Source organism: Cetorhinus maximus, chromosome 6 (assembly GCF_964194155.1).
Source record: "Cetorhinus maximus chromosome 6, sCetMax3.hap1.1, whole genome shotgun sequence".
In the NCBI taxonomy this organism is placed as follows: domain Eukaryota; kingdom Metazoa; phylum Chordata; class Chondrichthyes; order Lamniformes; family Cetorhinidae; genus Cetorhinus; species Cetorhinus maximus.
The window spans coordinates 11,730,771-11,748,340 of record NC_135884.1 but is presented as its reverse complement, the minus strand read 5'-3'; the positions used below and the strand labels follow the sequence as shown (position 1 = coordinate 11,748,340).

The 17,570-nt window shown below is 41.1% G+C and overlaps 1 protein-coding gene across 2 annotated transcripts in view; it reads left to right on the top strand.

The window, feature by feature from the left end:
• Positions 1–9,100: 9,100 nt before the first annotated feature.
• Positions 9,101–17,570, top strand: part of LOC144681526 (transforming protein RhoA-like) — a 39,946-nt gene continuing 31,476 nt past the window's right edge. The window contains exon 1 of one of the 2 annotated variants that reach the window (XM_078543172.1): positions 9,101–9,563. The gene's annotated coding sequence lies outside the window, so the exon portion shown is untranslated. Of the gene's footprint in view, positions 9,564–9,970; positions 10,158–17,570 lie in introns of those variants that run through there. The other variant, XM_078543173.1, reaches the window with a different exon arrangement.

Genomic DNA, 17,570 nt, shown 5'->3' with positions numbered 1-17,570 from the left:
AACAGTCTATCCACTGTCAGCACAAATGCTTCTGTTGTTGTGTACGTGTAAAACCTTGCACTTTCTTCCCAGTTAACAATCTTAGTGACTGAGCCTTCAACTTAGGGGAACAGCTGCTCCCTATCCACCCTGTCCATGCCCCTCAATCTTGTACACCTTGATCAGGTTGCCCCTCAGACTTCTCTGCTCCAATGAAAACAACCCAAGTCTATCCAACCTCTCTTCATAACTTAAATGTTTCATCCCAGGCAACATCCTGGTGAATCTCCTCTGTACCCCCCCCAGTGCAATCACATCCTTCCTATAATGTGGCGACCAGAACTGCACACAGTACTCCAGCTGTGGCCTCACCAAGGTTCTATACAACTCCAACATGATCTCCCTACTTTTGTAATCTATGTCTCGATTGATAAAGGCATGCGTCCCATGTGCCTTTTTCACCACCCACTAACATGCCCCTCCGCCTTCAGAGATCTATGGACACACACGCCAGGGTCCCTTTGTTCCTCAGAACTTCCTAGTGTCATGCCATTCATTAAATACTTCCTTGTCAAATTACTCCTTCCAAAGTGTATCACCACACACTTTTCAGGGTTAAATTCCATCTGCCACTTATCTGTCCATTTGACCAAACCATCTATATCTTCCTGTAGCCCAAGACACTGAACCTCACTGTTAACCACCCGGCCAATCTTTGTGTCATCCGCAACTTACTAATCCTACCCCCCACATTGTCATCTATGTAGTTTATATAAATGACGAATAATAGGGGATCCAGCACAGATCCCTGTGGTACGCCACTGGACACTGGCTTCCAGTCACTAAAGCAGCCTTCTGTCATCACCCTCTGTCTCCTACAACTAAGCCAATTTTGAATCCACCTTATCAAATTACTCTGTATCCCATGTGCATTTGCCTTCTTTATAAGTCTCCCATGTGGGACCTTGTCAAAGGCTTTGCTGAAATCCATATAAACTACTAATCAACTGCACTACCCTCATCTACACATCTGGTCACCTCCTCAAAAAATTCAATCAAATTTGTTAGGCATGACATCCCTCTGACAAAGCCATGCTGAATATCCCTGATCAAACCTTGCCTCTCCAAGTGAAGATAGATTCTCTCCTTCAGAATGTTCTCCAATAGTTTCCCTACCACTGACGTGAGACTCACAGGTCTGTAGTTCCCTGGCTTATCTCTTCAACCCTTCTTAAATAGCAGAACCACATTAGCTGTTCTCCAGTCTTCTGGCACCTCCCCCGTAGCCAGAGAGAAATTAAAAATTTGGGTCAGAGCCCCTGCAATCTCCTCCCTTGCCTCCCTCAGCAGTCTGGGACACAAATCATCCGGACCTGGAGATTTGTCCACTTTTAAGCCTGCCAACACCTCCAATACCTTGTCACTCCCTATATCAATTTGCTCAAGAACCTCGCAGTCTCTCTCCCCAAGTTCCATACCTTCATCCTCATCCTCATTCTCATTCTCTTGGGTGAAGACGGATGTGAAGTATTCGTTCAACACTCTACCGATGTCCTCTGGCTCCACCCATAGATTGCCCCCTTGGTCCCTAATGGGCCCTACTCTTTCCCTGGTTATCCTCTTCCCATTGATATACTTATAGAATATCTTGTGATTTCCCTACTTTTACCAGCCAGAGCTTTCTCATTTCCCCTCTTTATTATCCTAATTGCTTTCTTAATTTCTCTGCAATGACTGGACATATTAGATATTGAGATCACAATCAGTCTCAGATTTCTAGACTCTGAGTCAGAAGGTTGTGGATCCAAGTCTTACTCCAGAGACTTGAGCACAAAAATATAGATTGATACAGTTTGAGGTGCTGTCTTTCAGATGTGAAGTTAAACTGTGGCCCCATCTGCCCTCAACAGATGAAACTAAAATATTTTGTGGCACTATTTCGATAAAAACTTGGGATTCCTCATCAATATTTACCCCGATCAACAACACTAAAAATAGATTATCTGGTCATTACCACATTGTTATTTGCGGGTGCTTGCTACACGTAGATTGGCTGCCACATTTCTTACATGACAATAGTGTCTATATTTCAAAAGTACTTAACAACATGGAAACATAAAAACAGGAGCAAGAGTAGGTCATTCAGCCCTTTGAGCCTGCTCCGCCATTCAATATCTCAACACCATACTCCCACTCTCTCCCCATACCCCTTGATGCCTTTAGAGTCCAGAAATCTATCTATTTTCTTCTTAAATATATTCAGTGACTTGGCCCCCACAACCCTCTGTGATTGAGAATTCCATAGGTTCACCACCCTCTAAATGAAGAAGTTTCTCCTCATCTCAATCCTAAATGGCCTACCCCGTATCCTGAGACTGTGACCCCTCGTTCTAGACCCACCAGTCAGAGGAAACATCATCCCTGCATCCAGTCTGTCCATCCCTGTCAGAATTTTATACGTTTTATACTTAACTAGCTGTCAAGCACTTTGGGATGTCCTGAGGTTTTGAAGCATGCTATATAAAAGCAAGTCTATTTTCATTAAGCACATCCTCCATTTTTCCCTTACAATTGCAACTATAATTCATCCTTCTGTAGTTCCTTGGTTGCTTGGTCCCTGTTACTTTGTATAATTTGCAACAATGACCAACTTGTATTGTTATTTATGGATAAATGTTTATCAGAAATAGTGGGGCCCAGCACTGGAATGTTCCACTTAGCAGATCTCCTCAGCATGACATTAACAAGAACAACTTTGCATTTATAGAGCACCTTTAAATAAAGAAAAATTCACAAGTAAGTGTTAACAAAATAGACACTGAGACAGCAAGCACAGATTAAGGAGAGATAACTCAAAGCTTGACCAAAAAGATGTGCTTTGGTGACATTTTTAAAAGTGGAGCAAGAGGTGCAGAGTCAGAGAAATTTAGGAAGGGAGTTAAGGAGACTGGGGCCAAGGAGACTGAAGGCTGTGTCACCAATGGTGAGAAAAGTTGGGGACCTAAAGAGGGAATTAGAGGAATGGGGCATTCAAGAGAGCATTTAGGAAATTACAGGGACAGAGTGAGACAAGGATATTGAGGGGATTATAGATGAGGATGATGATCTTTATTTTAATGCATTGGGGTATGAAGAGTCAGCATAGGTCAGTGAGGATGGGAGGTGGTGTGCTCCATGTAGGACAGGATGTGTGTGGCACTGTTTTGGGGTGTTTATAGAGGCTGGAAAATGTAAGGCCAGCAAGGAGAGCATTTGAAATATTGATTCTAGAGGTGAGACAGGTATGTGCAAGAGAGTGTCAAAGAGGTGGAAGTTGTGGCAGAGGGGCGGAGGTTGAGGCAGAGGGGCGGAGGTTGAGGCAGAGGGGCGGAGGTTGAGGCAGAGGGGCGGAGGTTGAGGCAGAGGGGTGGAGGTTGAGGCAGAGGGGCAGAGGTTGAGGCAGAGGGGTGGAGGTTGAGGCACAGACAGTCAGTGCTGCAAAGGTACAAGTATGTAAATGTGGTGATGGATCACATGTGGATTTAAAGCTCAATTCAGAGTCAAATATGATTGCACAATTGCAAATGGTATTGTTCAGCCTGACAATGTAGCTGGGGAATCAATGACAGGGTAAGAACTTTGTGAAGGTGAAGACAATTACTTTGATTTTCCAAAGATTGACCTGGATGAAGTGGAGGGAGAGCTAGGTATCATCAACACACAAGCAAAAGTTGTCATTGTGCCTGTGATGATGTCAAGGATGAGCAGCATATAAACAACAAAACCTACTTTTATATAGTGCCTTTAACATAGAAAAGATCCCAAGATGCTTCATAGAGGGTTAAAGGGAAAAAATGGACAAGTCTATTCTCAGTTCTGATCTCATTTGCATTGTTGAGAAGTGTATTCATCACATCAACAGTCAGGGGAGAAGCGATTTCACAAATGAAAGTTGTTTTGTGTAGCATGCAGATAAAGAACTGAAGAGAACTGGGAAAACAATCCCAAATAAAAAAAAATACATTTAATGTACCAGGGGATGTGAAATCCATTGGCATTGGTTAAATGCTGGCATCACCACAGCCACAATGTTCACTTTCCTCATTTCAATAATGCTTCAACTTCAATTTTCTCCTCCTACCTCTGTCCCGAAGATGTTGACTCCTTCACTGGGTTCTATGGCCTACAGTTAACTTGCTGGTACCAAGGTGGCTATTATTCACACATGATTCTTCACTGCCTATCCAAATACTGAAGCTATCAAGGGCAAACCCAAACCTGTTCTCACCTGTTGTCCACACATATGCACATGCAGCTAATTGTGGTGCCCGCATTATTGGGTCAGCTAATTTGTAGAGGAGAATAATGCTGGCGAGGCATGTACTGCCCAATCCTCATTGCCCTAAGAAGGTGATGGTGGGTCTTATCCTCAAACCGCTGCGACCCTTTTAGTGTTGATATTCTCAAAGAGGGGTTAGGAAGAGACTTCCATGATTTTCACCCAGCAGCAATGAAAGAAGTAAAAACAGAAAATGCTGGAAAACTCAGTAGGTCTGACAGCATCTGTGGAGAGAGAAACAGAGTTAACGTTTCAAGTCTGTTTGACTCTTCTTCAGCTCTGAAGAAGATATAATTGCAGCAATATTTCCTTATTGTTATTTTTTGACCCTTTTGAAATAAAAGCTAACATATCATTTACCTTTCCAATTGCTTGCTGTGCCTTGGGCCTCCTATATGTGTTTGGGCATGTCCTGTGATAGGGGTTATGCCCTTAATTTAGTAGTAGTTGAATTTATTGGAAAGGTGTTGGAAAGTGAGGTGATTGGGTTTGTTTTGTGCAGCAGCATGTTGTCTGCATATAGCAATGCTGCCATAGGGAATAACATAGAGTCGTTACGGTACAGGAGGAAGCTATTCGGCCCATAAGTCCATGCTGGCTCACTGTAGCATAATCCAGTCAGTCCCATTGCTCTGTTCTATTCCTGTGGCCCTGCACGTTTATTTCCCTCAAGTGCCCGTCCAATTTCCTTTCGAAATCATTGATCAACTCCATTTCATTCCACTAAGTCATTACTACTCACTACGTAAAAAAGTTCTTCCTCACATCTTCTCTACATCTTTTGCTGAAAACTTTAAATCTGTGTCCTCTAGTCCTAGTATATTCAGCTAATGGGGACAGCTTTTCTTTGTCTGACTTATCTAAACCTGTTATAATCTTGGGTTTTTATTTCCTGCACATGTGCTTCATGGATGTCTCAGTTTGCCCTGATCCATGTTGCCAAGGATAAAAAGTAGGTAAATGGCGAGCATCCCAATCTGATCCCCTCATGGGAACAGGGCATATTAGGGAAACTGATATAACTGGTGCACATAAGTGGCACATTTAAATCTAAATTAATCCAAATCTACTTCTAAAATGTATTTTTTTCTGGGTCTGCTGACAATATTATTTGTTCCTTTCACATTTTCCCTCATTCATTGTGTAGGCAAGATTCAGTCTAGGCACAATTTCATTCTACTTCCCATCCCTTGGCTCTCATTCAAGTGTGCATGACATCTCTATGGGCATCACATCATCAGAGCTATTATCTTTTGCTGAGTTCGAGGCTGGAAGTGGCGAGGCTTGGCACAGTGGGCAAGATCTTAGGACAACTGAAAGCAACAGCATGCGAAAAATAAACGGGCCACCAATACATGGATACTTTAATCAGTTGGAGAGCTGAACTTCACAAAGAAATTTGTAAGCAGCTGATTTCTGATGTGTTTCTTAAGGCAGAGCTGTCCTGCTACATGCCCCAACCTTGTTCCAGTGGTGAAAGGATGAATAAGCTGCAAAGAAAGAAGTGAGCCAGCACTCATTGAATTTAACAACTGCCACTTAGAGGGAAAACCTTTTTCTAAAATTAAATAAATTAAAACAGAACTTTCTACCCAGCTTTCAATTACAAAAATGACCAGTTGCCTATCATAAAACCAGTTTTGTTCTCCTCATCATTAACTGAAGGCCACACGCTATCATTTTGAACGTGCGTCAAATATGAGCAATGGGAACAGGGGTCTCTGGCTAAATTTGTTCCTTTCCCTAGCCTAGGGGCACTCAGGCCCCAAAACATCCCTTGGGAATCTTTGTCTCACAATTTGAGCTTTCTCTCAGCAACAACAACTTGTATTCATATAGCACCTTTAATTAAGGAGCTTCACAAGAGCATTATAAAACAAATCTTGACACTTAAACACTCGAGATGTTGTGGCAGATGACACAAGCTTGGTTTTAAGGAGTGTCTTAAACGAGGAAAGGGAGGCAGAGAAATTGAGGGAGGGAATTCCAGAGCTTAGGGCCTTGGCAGCTGAAGGCGCAGACATCAATGGTGCAGCAATTAAAACTGGAGATGCTCAAAGGGCAGAATTAGAGGAGCACAGATATCTCGGAGGATTAAGGAGGCATTGCCTAACTGGCAGCCAAAATAGGTCATTGAGAACAGGGATGATGGGTGGCTGGGACTTGTGCAAGTTAGGACATGAGCAGTAGAGTTTTGGATGATATTGAGTCTATAGAGGATAGAAAGTGAAAGGCTGCCATGGAGAGTGTTAGCATAATCAAGTTTAGATGTAACAAAGGCATGGATGAGAGTTTCAGCAGCAGATCAACTGAAGCAAGGCAGAGTCAAGTGATGTTATGGAGGTGGAAACAAGTAGTCTTAGTGATAACATGAATATATGATTGAAAACTCACCTCTTGATCAAAAAAGACACCTGTTACAGACATGGAAGGGAGGCAAAACTGAACTCCTTTATTTTCTCACCATCTATTCGTAAGCAAAGGTATTTTAATTTTTGAAATAGGCTGTGGCGTGTTTCCCCAAACCCTGTTTGTGGGTCAATTTTTAAAGTGACTTGCAGCAAACTCTCTTCAGAGTTAAATCAGAAGTATAGTTTATTCACACATTCAAACCCAGGGAATTGTCTCAACTTCATACAGACACACAAGCACACAGTAAGAAGATAGGAAAGAGGAGTTTACAACTATGTATAACTTAAAGGAAAAGCACCACTAATATGGATATCAGTTCATGTGATTGCCAGAGTCCAGAAAGTCAGAGTCCAGTGGGGGTTCCTTCATGGGCGAGCTACAGTTCAGGTTTCCTAAGGTAGCTGAACCAGGATTTTGCAGAGTTATTTTAAAGTTGATGGTGATGCAGTGAGATGAGGCTGGTATACAGAGACTTGGTCTGCTTGGCAGGCGATGGCGGGAATTTTCCAGAGAAACAGGGTTCAAGGAGGCTTAGACTTGATGCAGACTGTTAGTCAGTCTGGAGTCCTACTTTGATGTTTGCAGGCTGGAGTTTAAACAGCAGACTGAGTTGTGAGCCTAAAAATGTAATATTAAAACTTTCCAAAGGGCAGAAGCTTAAGTCATGTGATGTTGCCCATTAATTAGTCAGTTGCAGGCTAATAAGCAGTTTCTATGTCTTTGATCAAAATACATTGTTTGCCTTGGGAGATGAATGGTGGCTAAGTTTCAATGGCTTCCCCTTTGTTATAATACCAGGCTCAGGAGATGGATTGTCTGCTGATCCCTAGTTTTGTAATGTATCCTCACAATGAGAGGTATGAGATCCCACAAGGATGACGGTTCAACTTTTGTCCTATAATTGCTATTGGAAATTTCCAGAAGCTGTAGCCAACTTGTGAATCAGGTGACCCGTAGCAGCCATCTTTTGGTTCAGCAGAGTCCACTTTTTAAATAAGCAAAAAAATAAGGTTTGATTTAACAGTTTATGATCTCTTTCATGTCTTAGGGACATGACACACCAAAGTTGCAAACAGTCTGATTCAGCCTCAGAGAGTTGCCAGGGAGAGGGATGAAGTCAATGGCTAGGGAATGGCTCCAGTCTTCCTAATGTTTAATTTGAAGAAATTTCTACTCATCCAGTACCGGATGTCAGTCAAGCAGTCTGACAATGGAAGGGTCGAGAAAGGGGTAGTGAAGTAGAGCCATTATAGGTGATTGTCTGGCTACGATTAGATAGGTAAGAACGAAAGCACAATGAGAGCAGCCCCACCCAGCTGGATGTTAGTGGAGAGGCGTTGGAAGGACGATGGCGTGATCAACCATGTCAAACATTTCAGAAAGGTGGAGAAGGAAAAGGAGTATGGGTTTACCTTTGTCGCAGTCACACAGAATGTAATTTGTGAATTTGATAAGAGCCGTTTTGGTACTGTAATGGGATGGAAGCCTGATTGGAAAGAAATTCTCTTGACAATTTCATATGTGCCATTTCATTCTGCACAGTGGGGTTTTCTGTATAAGGTATGGTTGCACACTGTCTACTTCCTTGCTTAGTCTTCCATCTGGACATGCCTATTGTGATAACTTGCTGGCCAACAAAGGTGAGCATCCCTAGGTGAAGGATCCTCCCCTGAATCACCGAGGACCTAGGGTTGAAAGTGTTACATGGATTGCTGGCCTCCAATATCCATCTGACCTATATTACAGATACGAATGCCATATGTATATTTTGCAGCTTATATGAGCCCATCTTCCTCACATATATACAGTGACAAAGATTACAGCTCCTCTTCAATTATCTTGAAAAGCTGCTTGAATTTCAACCTCACATTCAACCGTAATCAGCTGGCATGCAGAGGACCAAACAACCCTGCTCCTCGGCCTGACTAAAATTACCATCCATCGGTCCAGGGTCCACTGGGAGGGTCACTCTGACTGTTTGCCACTTTTCTCTGGCCTTATGCAAACCCAGGTGACCCCGGAAAGAGATCACACAGTACCCAAAATCTCCTACGACCACTGAGCACTACAGGATACTGTTTGTATCATTAGCCAAGAGAAACTAATTTTAATTTAACCCGCATACAATTTTAGTTCATATAGACTATTCATATTAGTGGTGCTGTCCTCTTGAGAAGAGGACATTTCAAATGCATATTTTAGTTTTCTGGAACTGGGTTGGCACAGTGTCACCCTATTGGAGTATTTAAAACAGTTCTTTGAGCACTCAGCTGAATTTAATTGTCATGCCCCCAGATCAGGGATTGAATCTGAAACTTTTCAAGTGTCTATGGCTCATTGTACGCTATAGAATGCATTTTTACCACTGAGAGGGTTAATTTCGTCTGTTAGCATATTTGTGATTAATGCGTCGGCATAAAATTGCTTTTGTGATTTATGGCAATCTAGTCATTAAAGCAGGCACAGAGGAATTTTTCTGTAGATGTGTTAACTAGTGCAGTGCCAAAGCCTTATCATCAACAATCATAATTTGAGGAACACACACATCCCCACCCTAATCTAAATTCTTTCTTTCTCTCTCTCTGCAGGTCCTTCACATGATTCAGTACCAGTTTGTTGAGGAAATAGAGGCTTGTCTTTGAAGAAGGGCTGCCTGTATTGCTTTGAATTGTGGCTGCCACCCCCTCAGGCGTGGCCACGTTGATCTGGAGGGCGCGTTGTCTGAGCCTGGGCTGGTTGCAATCGAGAGAGAAGAAGAAAAAAAGGAAGCGGCGCCAGAGAGAGAGAGAGAGAAAAGGGACAACAAAACCTACCCCTACACACAGAGGCAGAGGCAAAAATAAAAACCCTGTGGGTAAGTCACCTTCCTTCAATCTTGCCTCTAACTGGGGGAAGATCCTTAAGAGCCTTTTTTAGAAATAGAAATTAACCAAAAAAAGCCTCTTTTATCGAGAATAAACACCCCCCCCCCCCCCCACCCACCGTCTTCTTTTGGGGAGGGGGTGTTTTTCTTGTTAACAGGAATTGGTTCTGACAGGACATGTTTTGTCTTCAACTGACAGGATTTTTTAAGGGAGGGGAGGGGAAGCAGTTTATTTTTAAATAAATATATTTTAGTATATCACTTGTGTGAGAATCTATGCGTGTCTGATGTGTTAGTCTCTTGATGTCTTGGGTTAGATTTCAATGTTTTTTTTTTGGCCTAATTTTCTCTCTTTAATCATCTGTTGCTGGCGGCCGCCATCTTGTGTTTGGAGGAGTTTTCAGGGGGTTTGGCCCAACCCAAGGAAAATATGAGCATCTTGAAGGGTGGTGGTTTTATATTTATAACCAAAAAAATATATATATAAATAAATAAACTTTAGTGGTTTTAGAAAGCACAGGTTAATTAACTCCGAACCCTTTCTTTCCCCACCCACCCAGTACAAAGTTGGTGTTTCTTTTGCAGGTCAGTATTGCTTTTCCTAACTGTGGAGGGAGAAAGTTTTCTTTTGACTTTTTTTTATTTGTTGTTGTGTTGTTTGTTTGTGTTTGTTTGTTAATTCCTGAAGTCAAATCGATTCCTGAACTTTCAGACTCTCCTTTAGTCTGGAATGCCAATTAAGGCCAAAAATATTGTAGGTTCATGGGTTTTCTCTCTCCTTTTTTTTGTTGTAATTCGAAGAGGAAACAATATAAATGGAGGCCTTTGTGTGTTTATGAAGGGGATTTATTTTTTTTTTATAAATTTAAAAACTGGAAGGTTTGAAGGGTTTTAATTTTTTTTTTGAAACCCTGAAAGCGCCACAAGGTGTCTTTGAAATGCTTGTCGCGCTTCGCGTGTATTTGGTGTTTGTTCTGAATTTGAAGCATAATCAACGTTTTCTTTTATATTTAAAAAAAAATTTCAACAAAACGGAAATATCAGGACATCTAAAATGAGGTAATCTATTTTAAAATGGCAACCGCCCTAAATTTAGATTTTTTTCTTTGGCTTCAGTGTTTCTGTTCTTTAGGCACCTTGGCCATATTTTTGTTAAAAGATTTTTCGACCCTTTTTTAAAAAAAAAAGGGCGGGGGATAGAAAGTTTTGATTTTTTTTGTCCTTTTTTGTGTAAATGTGGCCCAGATTAGAATAGTTTTTTTTTAAATAAAGAATAAGATGCCTATCGTTTGATGTATTTGGTCTGTGCTGTTTTCATAGGTTTCCTCTTTTTATGTATAAAAAAATTTACGTGAACGTCCCTAATTAAAGGGAAATGTTAAGGCACTCGGACGTGGTGTCATTCCCCTATTTTTAAAAAAAAATCTGTTTTTTCCTCCCTCTCGATTTTGAGTAACTATTAATGCTATTTCAGAGCTGCAGTCTGTGAATATTCCCTCTTGTTTTGAAATGGTTATGGCGGCTTTTCTGTTTTCAAGCCACGTTGACTTTTTCATGACACAAATGGGAAGATTTTTGAATGTTAATTTTTATAGTTTACAAATCGACAGAAGGAAGGAAACAAAATAAAGCTCGTGAGATGCGTCCCAAACAGAACTGATGTCTTAGCTAACGCCACATCTCTGGGGATGACATTTTCTCAGTGAAGGAAGCTTTTATTGTTTCCCATAAGCAAAAAAAGGGGAACTGGTGCTGATCCTATTCAGACAGCAAAAAGCACAATTTCTTCCCTACATTAAAACTGAAAACATTTACAAAATGTATTTGGACTGGATTAATGGTTCTCCAACGTTTTAATTGTTATTGGTAAATTGAAATGCACTGTGTCATCCACCATTGCAAAATCTATTGTGCTACACTGTACCCTGACATTTGATCAGTCAGACATGATAAGTGAGTTGCAGTGAATTTCACCAAAACTATTTGTGTGGCAAGATTTTAAACCTGACCTCCTGTAAATCTCAAAATATGTGACATATACCAATTTTATTGAAGGGGGGGGGGTCCCTGTCTCAAGACAGTTGCCATCTCAAGAGCGTAGGAAAATCCATGTTTTGATCCCCTGTCTTTGAGTTAGCTGATCTCAGCTGAGATAGCAATGCACATACTATTGTCTGCTCTGTATCTGTGTTAGGGACCGGAGAATTGGCCATTGTTCTCGCACCTCCTCATCATGCGAAGAATCCTGCTAGGTGCGCATGGTGAGCTTGGTTGTGATGCCTTCCAGAGTCGGATAGTATGTTAATGCCAGTAGTCGAGGCCCACACGAATGAATAATGGCCATTTGAGTTGTTTTGATGTCAACTGGTGAGTGAGAAGCCAATGCTTGCAGCTTGGGAGAAATTTTTAAAATGGTTTACTGCAAGGAGGCCAGATGTCTGAGCCAGTTACCATGTTCGGTGTTCACATATCTTCCTGTCAAACTTTAGTGGGATGTAAATATGTCACATGGTTGTTTTGGCGAAGAAAATGGTGAGGAAAGACTAGGAAAGGAAAATGGTCAGCATAATGAGGAAATGCGTTGATCCTTCTAATGATAGAAAAATGTATGAGCAAGGCTTTTAGTCATCCCTTCTAATATCTCCTTTTTTTTTGGATTAGTGACAATTTGTCACTTTTAAAAAATTCCTTCATGGAATGTTGGCATCGCTGGCAAGACCAGTGCTTATTGCCTTGGAGTTGGTGGTGGCGTGCCCCTGCTTGAACTTCTGCAGTCCTTGCAATTATGTAGGGAGTTGTGGGATTTTGTCCGAGTGACAATAAAGGAACAGTGCTATATTTCCAAGTCAGGATGGTGTGTGACCTGAGGCGAATTAGAGAGATAGCTGCGACCCCTTGTGCCTGCTGCTCTTTTCCTTCTAGGTAGTTGAGGTCATGGGTTTGGGAAGTGCTGTTGGAGGAGCCTTGGTGAGTGGCTGCTTGCTTCTTGTAGATGGTACAGGCAGACTGCAGATATGGTGTGCCAGTGAATGTTTGAGATGATGGGTGATGTACCTATCAAGCGGGCTGCTTGTCCAGGTTGGTGTCAAGCTTCTTGAGTGTTAGAGCTGCGCTTATCCAGGCAAGTGGAGAGTAAGTTCCTTGGAATATTTGCCTACATTAAAGGCCTACATAAAAATTATTTTTATAACAAGTGCATAATCCAAGTGAGGAATTTCAGAGCCCCCCACACATACAACTTTCTGGTTTAAAAACTTGCATTTGGACATTATCTTGAATAAAGCTAATATTTAACCAGCATCCTGATGTAAAACAATTCATTTGTGAAAGGGCCTCATTATTGTACCTGGGTCCTGGAACATGCACAAAATCACCTACAAATCTGTGTAGTTATGGATTATGGTAGCATAGCAGTTATGTTATTGGACTAGGAATCCAGAGGCCTGGAATGATCATCCAGAGATAAACTAAAATCCCATTATGGCAGCTGGGGAACTTAAATGCTGCTAATTAGGTAAATCTGGAATTAAAAAGCGTAGCCTCAAGTAATAGTGACCATGAAACTACTGAATTGTCGGAAAAAAAACCATCAGGTTCACTAATGCCCTTCAGGCAAGGAAATCTGCCGCCTGATTGGGTCAAACCTGTATTTGACTCTAGACCCACGGTAATATGGTTGGTGCTTGTGGCCTGGTGAAATGGCCTAGCAAGCCACTCAGTTGCATTAGGATAAACAATAAATGCTGGCCTTGCCAGTGATGCCCACATCCTGTGAATGAATTTATATTTTAAAAAATTCTCACTAGACATAGCATATTGATACCAATACGCTACAAGTAAATTCGCAATTGACCCAGTAAGCTTTAATGTGTGATGTTCTTGGTTCACCTCAAGTTGTTACCACAGACCTGTCCCTACCAGTACTTAAGACCATAAGACATAGGAGCAGAAATTAGGCCATTTGGCCCATCAAGTCTGCTCTGCCATTCAATCATGGCTGATAAGTTTCTCAACCCCATTCTCCCGCCTTCTCCCCGTAACCTTTGATCCCCTTACCAATCAAGAACCTATCTATCTCGGTCTTAAATACACTCAGTGACCTGGCCTCCACAGCCTTCTGTGGCAATGAATTCCATAGATTCACCACTCCCTGGCTAAAGAAGTTTCTCCTCATCTCTGTTCTAAAAGGTCTTTCCTTTACTCTGAGGCTGTGCCCTCGGGTCCTAGTCTCTCCTACTAATGGAAACATCTTCCCCACCTCCACTCTATCCAGGCCTTTCAGTATTCTGTAAGTTTCAATCAGGTCCCCCCTCATCCTTTTAAACTCCATCGAGTATAGACCGAGTCCTCAAACATTCCTCATATGTTAAGCCTTTCATTCCTGGGATCATTCTCGTGAACCTCCTCTGGACCCTCTCCAGGGCCAGCACATCCTTCCTGAGATACGGGGCCCAAAATTGCTCACAATATTCTAAATGTGGTCTGACCAGAGCCTTATAAAGCCTCAGCAGCACATCCCTGCTTTTATATTCTAGTCCTCTCGAAATAAATGCCAACATTGCATTTGCCTTCCTATATTTATATACTTACTTATAATACTTACCCTAGACTTGTATAGCTTAAAGACACAGCTCAAGTTTGCAAATAACAAAATCTGTAGTTGTACTGCTGTTTTTCATAGTTCATGGATATAGCATGCTAATGAATAATTCTGCTTATTGAAGTCTTGCAGACAACTAGGTAGGTTATATAGAACCGTTGCGCTTAAAGTCAGAGAAGCGACAGCCTGGAGAACCTCGCCGTTCTAATTGTGATGTTTTTGTGAATAGTTGAAATGCAAATTGTAATCAGATTACACATATTGGAAAAGGAGTCAGTGCAGCAGTTTCCTTTGTTAACGACATTGTGCTAATCTGTATTGTAATTCCCTGGACTCTGGATATGCATCTATACTGTTTATACAAAAAGAACAGGCTAACTATTTTAAGCAGGCCAGGTGACCCAGTTGGAAAGAATGTCCCCCACATTTTAAAAATAAATGTAAGCAAAGTTATTTTTAAAGGATGCTGATGATCTAGAACTGTACAAGTAGAGCAGAACACATCATATTGTGCCTCTCTTAGTATTTAGCATCAGTCGAATCCCATTTCCCTGTATCCTTTTACTTTTTTTTTGTTTCAAATACCTATACAGATTACCTATACAGAAGGGTTTGAAATTGATAAGGAGATGGTTTTGGATAGGCTGCCTGTACTTAAAGTTGATAAGATACCAGGACCGGATGAGATGCAGCCAAGGATGCTGAAGGAAGCGAGAGTGGAAATTGTCGAGAGACTGGCCGTAATTTTTCGATGATTCTTAGACTCAGATGGTACCAGAAGATTGGAGAATTGCAAATGTTACACCCTCGTTCAAACAAGGGTATAAAGATAAGCCTAGCGATGACAGGCCAGTCAGTCTAACTTCGGTGGTGGGGAAACTTATAGAAACAATAATTTGGGACAAAATTCATAGTCACACGAACAAATGAGGGCTAATTAAGTCAGCACAGATTTCCTAAGGAAACATGAAATATTCCAACAGTGGTCTATGTGTTGTACCAACTCAATATTACTTTCCTATTGCGTGTCCCCGTGTTTAACTAACTTGCTTGAGATTTTTGAAGCAGTAATGGAGAGGGTTGATGTGGTCAATGTTGCTGATGTGGTGTATGTGGACTTCCAAAAGCCATTTGATACAGTACCACACAATAAACTTGTGAGCAAAGTTATAACTCATGGAATAAAAGGGACAGTAGCAACATGGGGACAAAATTGTTTCCTGTCGCTCAGTCAGAGAGTAGTGATTAATGGATGTTTATCAGGCTGGAGGAAGGTTTGTAGTGGAGTGTCCCAGGGGACAGTGTTGGGACCCTTGCTTTTCCTGATATTTATGAAGGCCTAGACCTTGGTGTACAGGGCACAATTTCAAAATTTGTGGTGATATGAAACTTGGAAGCGTTGTGAACTATGAGGAGGATAGTGTAGAACTTCAAAAGGGCATAGACAAGTTGGTGGAACGGGCAGACAAGTGGCAGATGAAGTTCAATGTGGAGAAATGTGAAGTGATTCATTTTGGTAGGAAGAACATGGAGAGACAATATAAAATGAAAGGGGTGCAGGAGCCTCCTCCAGTACTGTAACAATTCTGTGATTCAGTTTCATTTTCAGTGACAGTCTCCACCTTGTGATGAAGCATTCAAAGTTTGAATGACCCTCTGGGGGTTAATTATAACTTCTCTCACTCTTATAGCAACAATCCTCAGATTATGTTCCTTATTCCAATTTACCAACCAACAGAACAACCTTTCACTGTTTACCCACTCAAAATGTTTCATATTTTTGCAAATCACAATGAGATCCCCTTTAAACTTTAATTGAGAAAAGCCCCAAATTCCACGTGGTTTTTCAGAATGATGACCTCTTTTTGTTGATTCATTCTAATTGAAACTCGTTATTGCCTTTCCCAGGCTCCAATGCATGAAATATTCCAACAGTGGTCTAACCAATATGTTGTACCAACTCAGTATTACTTTCCTATTGAGTGCCTCTGTGTATAAAAGCCCGAATTACGTTTGCCATTCCTTGTGGCCTTTTTACCTGCATTCAAACCTTTAAAGATCTCTGGACTGTATCTACATCCCTAAATCCCTTCATTCTTTTGTTAAGAATTTTACCATTTAATTTTTTAAATTCTTTTATATAAAATATGGTACTTGATTGGATCTACTATATCTGCTCCTTGGACTAATTTAATGCAAGTCCTTTTTTGCATGCCTCCCTTTGATAAATGACTAATTTTGTACCAGTCTTTCACACCCTCCTTTTACTCTATGTATGTATTCAGTCTTTTTCCTATCCATTCCGAATTTAAATATCTCCCAATTGATCTGTTTCATTTGCCATTTTTCCAATTAGTTAATCTGTCTTGGGTCCCCTGTCATCTAACTGAAGTTAGCTAGTTTCCAATTGATCGCCTTTATCATTGGCTCTGTTGCTAATGTCACTTGAATCCGGTTATTGGTGCTGTTTACCAAAAATGTACTTTCTGCAGGGTCATGTGATGCAATGGGTAGCATCCATGCCTCTGAGCCTGAAGCTTATGGGTTCAAGACCCACCCCAGGACTTGACGGCCCAGGAAGATTTGTTTATAACCCAGCCAAACAGGTTGAGTTTTAACCTGCAAATCCTTCCAATGTATGCCAATGGCAGGCGGTAAGAGTGGGAGAGATTCCAGGTCAGCCATGTGATGGAAAGAAAGTTGGAGACTCTACCATCACTATCCATAGCATTGCAAAAAATGTGTGGTGCAATAACTACTGGGACTTCCTCAGTAAACTGTGACTCATCTGTAACGATCTGTAGGTTGCTTACTTCTCTGCATGTGAACTTGAACAAAAGTCTACAACTCATTGTATACAATCAACCCCCAAAACATCAATAGTAATCTGTATGCTTTAAGCTTTTCTTTCTGCTAAAATTTTAAAACTCCACCCATTTCCCCCCTAAATCACAATTGGAATTGTTTGGTTTTAGCAAAGTCAGAAGCTTGGTTGGCTTACTTGTGGCCGCAAGAGAAATTCTCATAGCCAAAAATTCAATTTTTGTGATTTGGGGCATGTAAAGTTTCTCTCAAACTAGAACTGTTCAACATTTCGAAACTGTATAATGGTTTTTTGACTTTCAAATTTCTGGGATAATTTCCATCCCTGAACAACGTTACAATTGTTTTTCAGAAGAATGCATTATATTAGAAGTTTTATTGTGCCATTTGAGTTCTTTTAATGCAAGGTTATTACTGGGTAGTTCTGATGTCAACATAGTGGGTCTGTGTAGGCTGAGAGGCAGGGGGAAGGAAAAAGTCATCTGAGTGAGAGAAATGCAAACTATTCATACTGAAGAGCAAAGTTTTTTTTAAAAAAAAGTAAGTTGAAAGGAGATTGGACAAAAGTAGAGCTT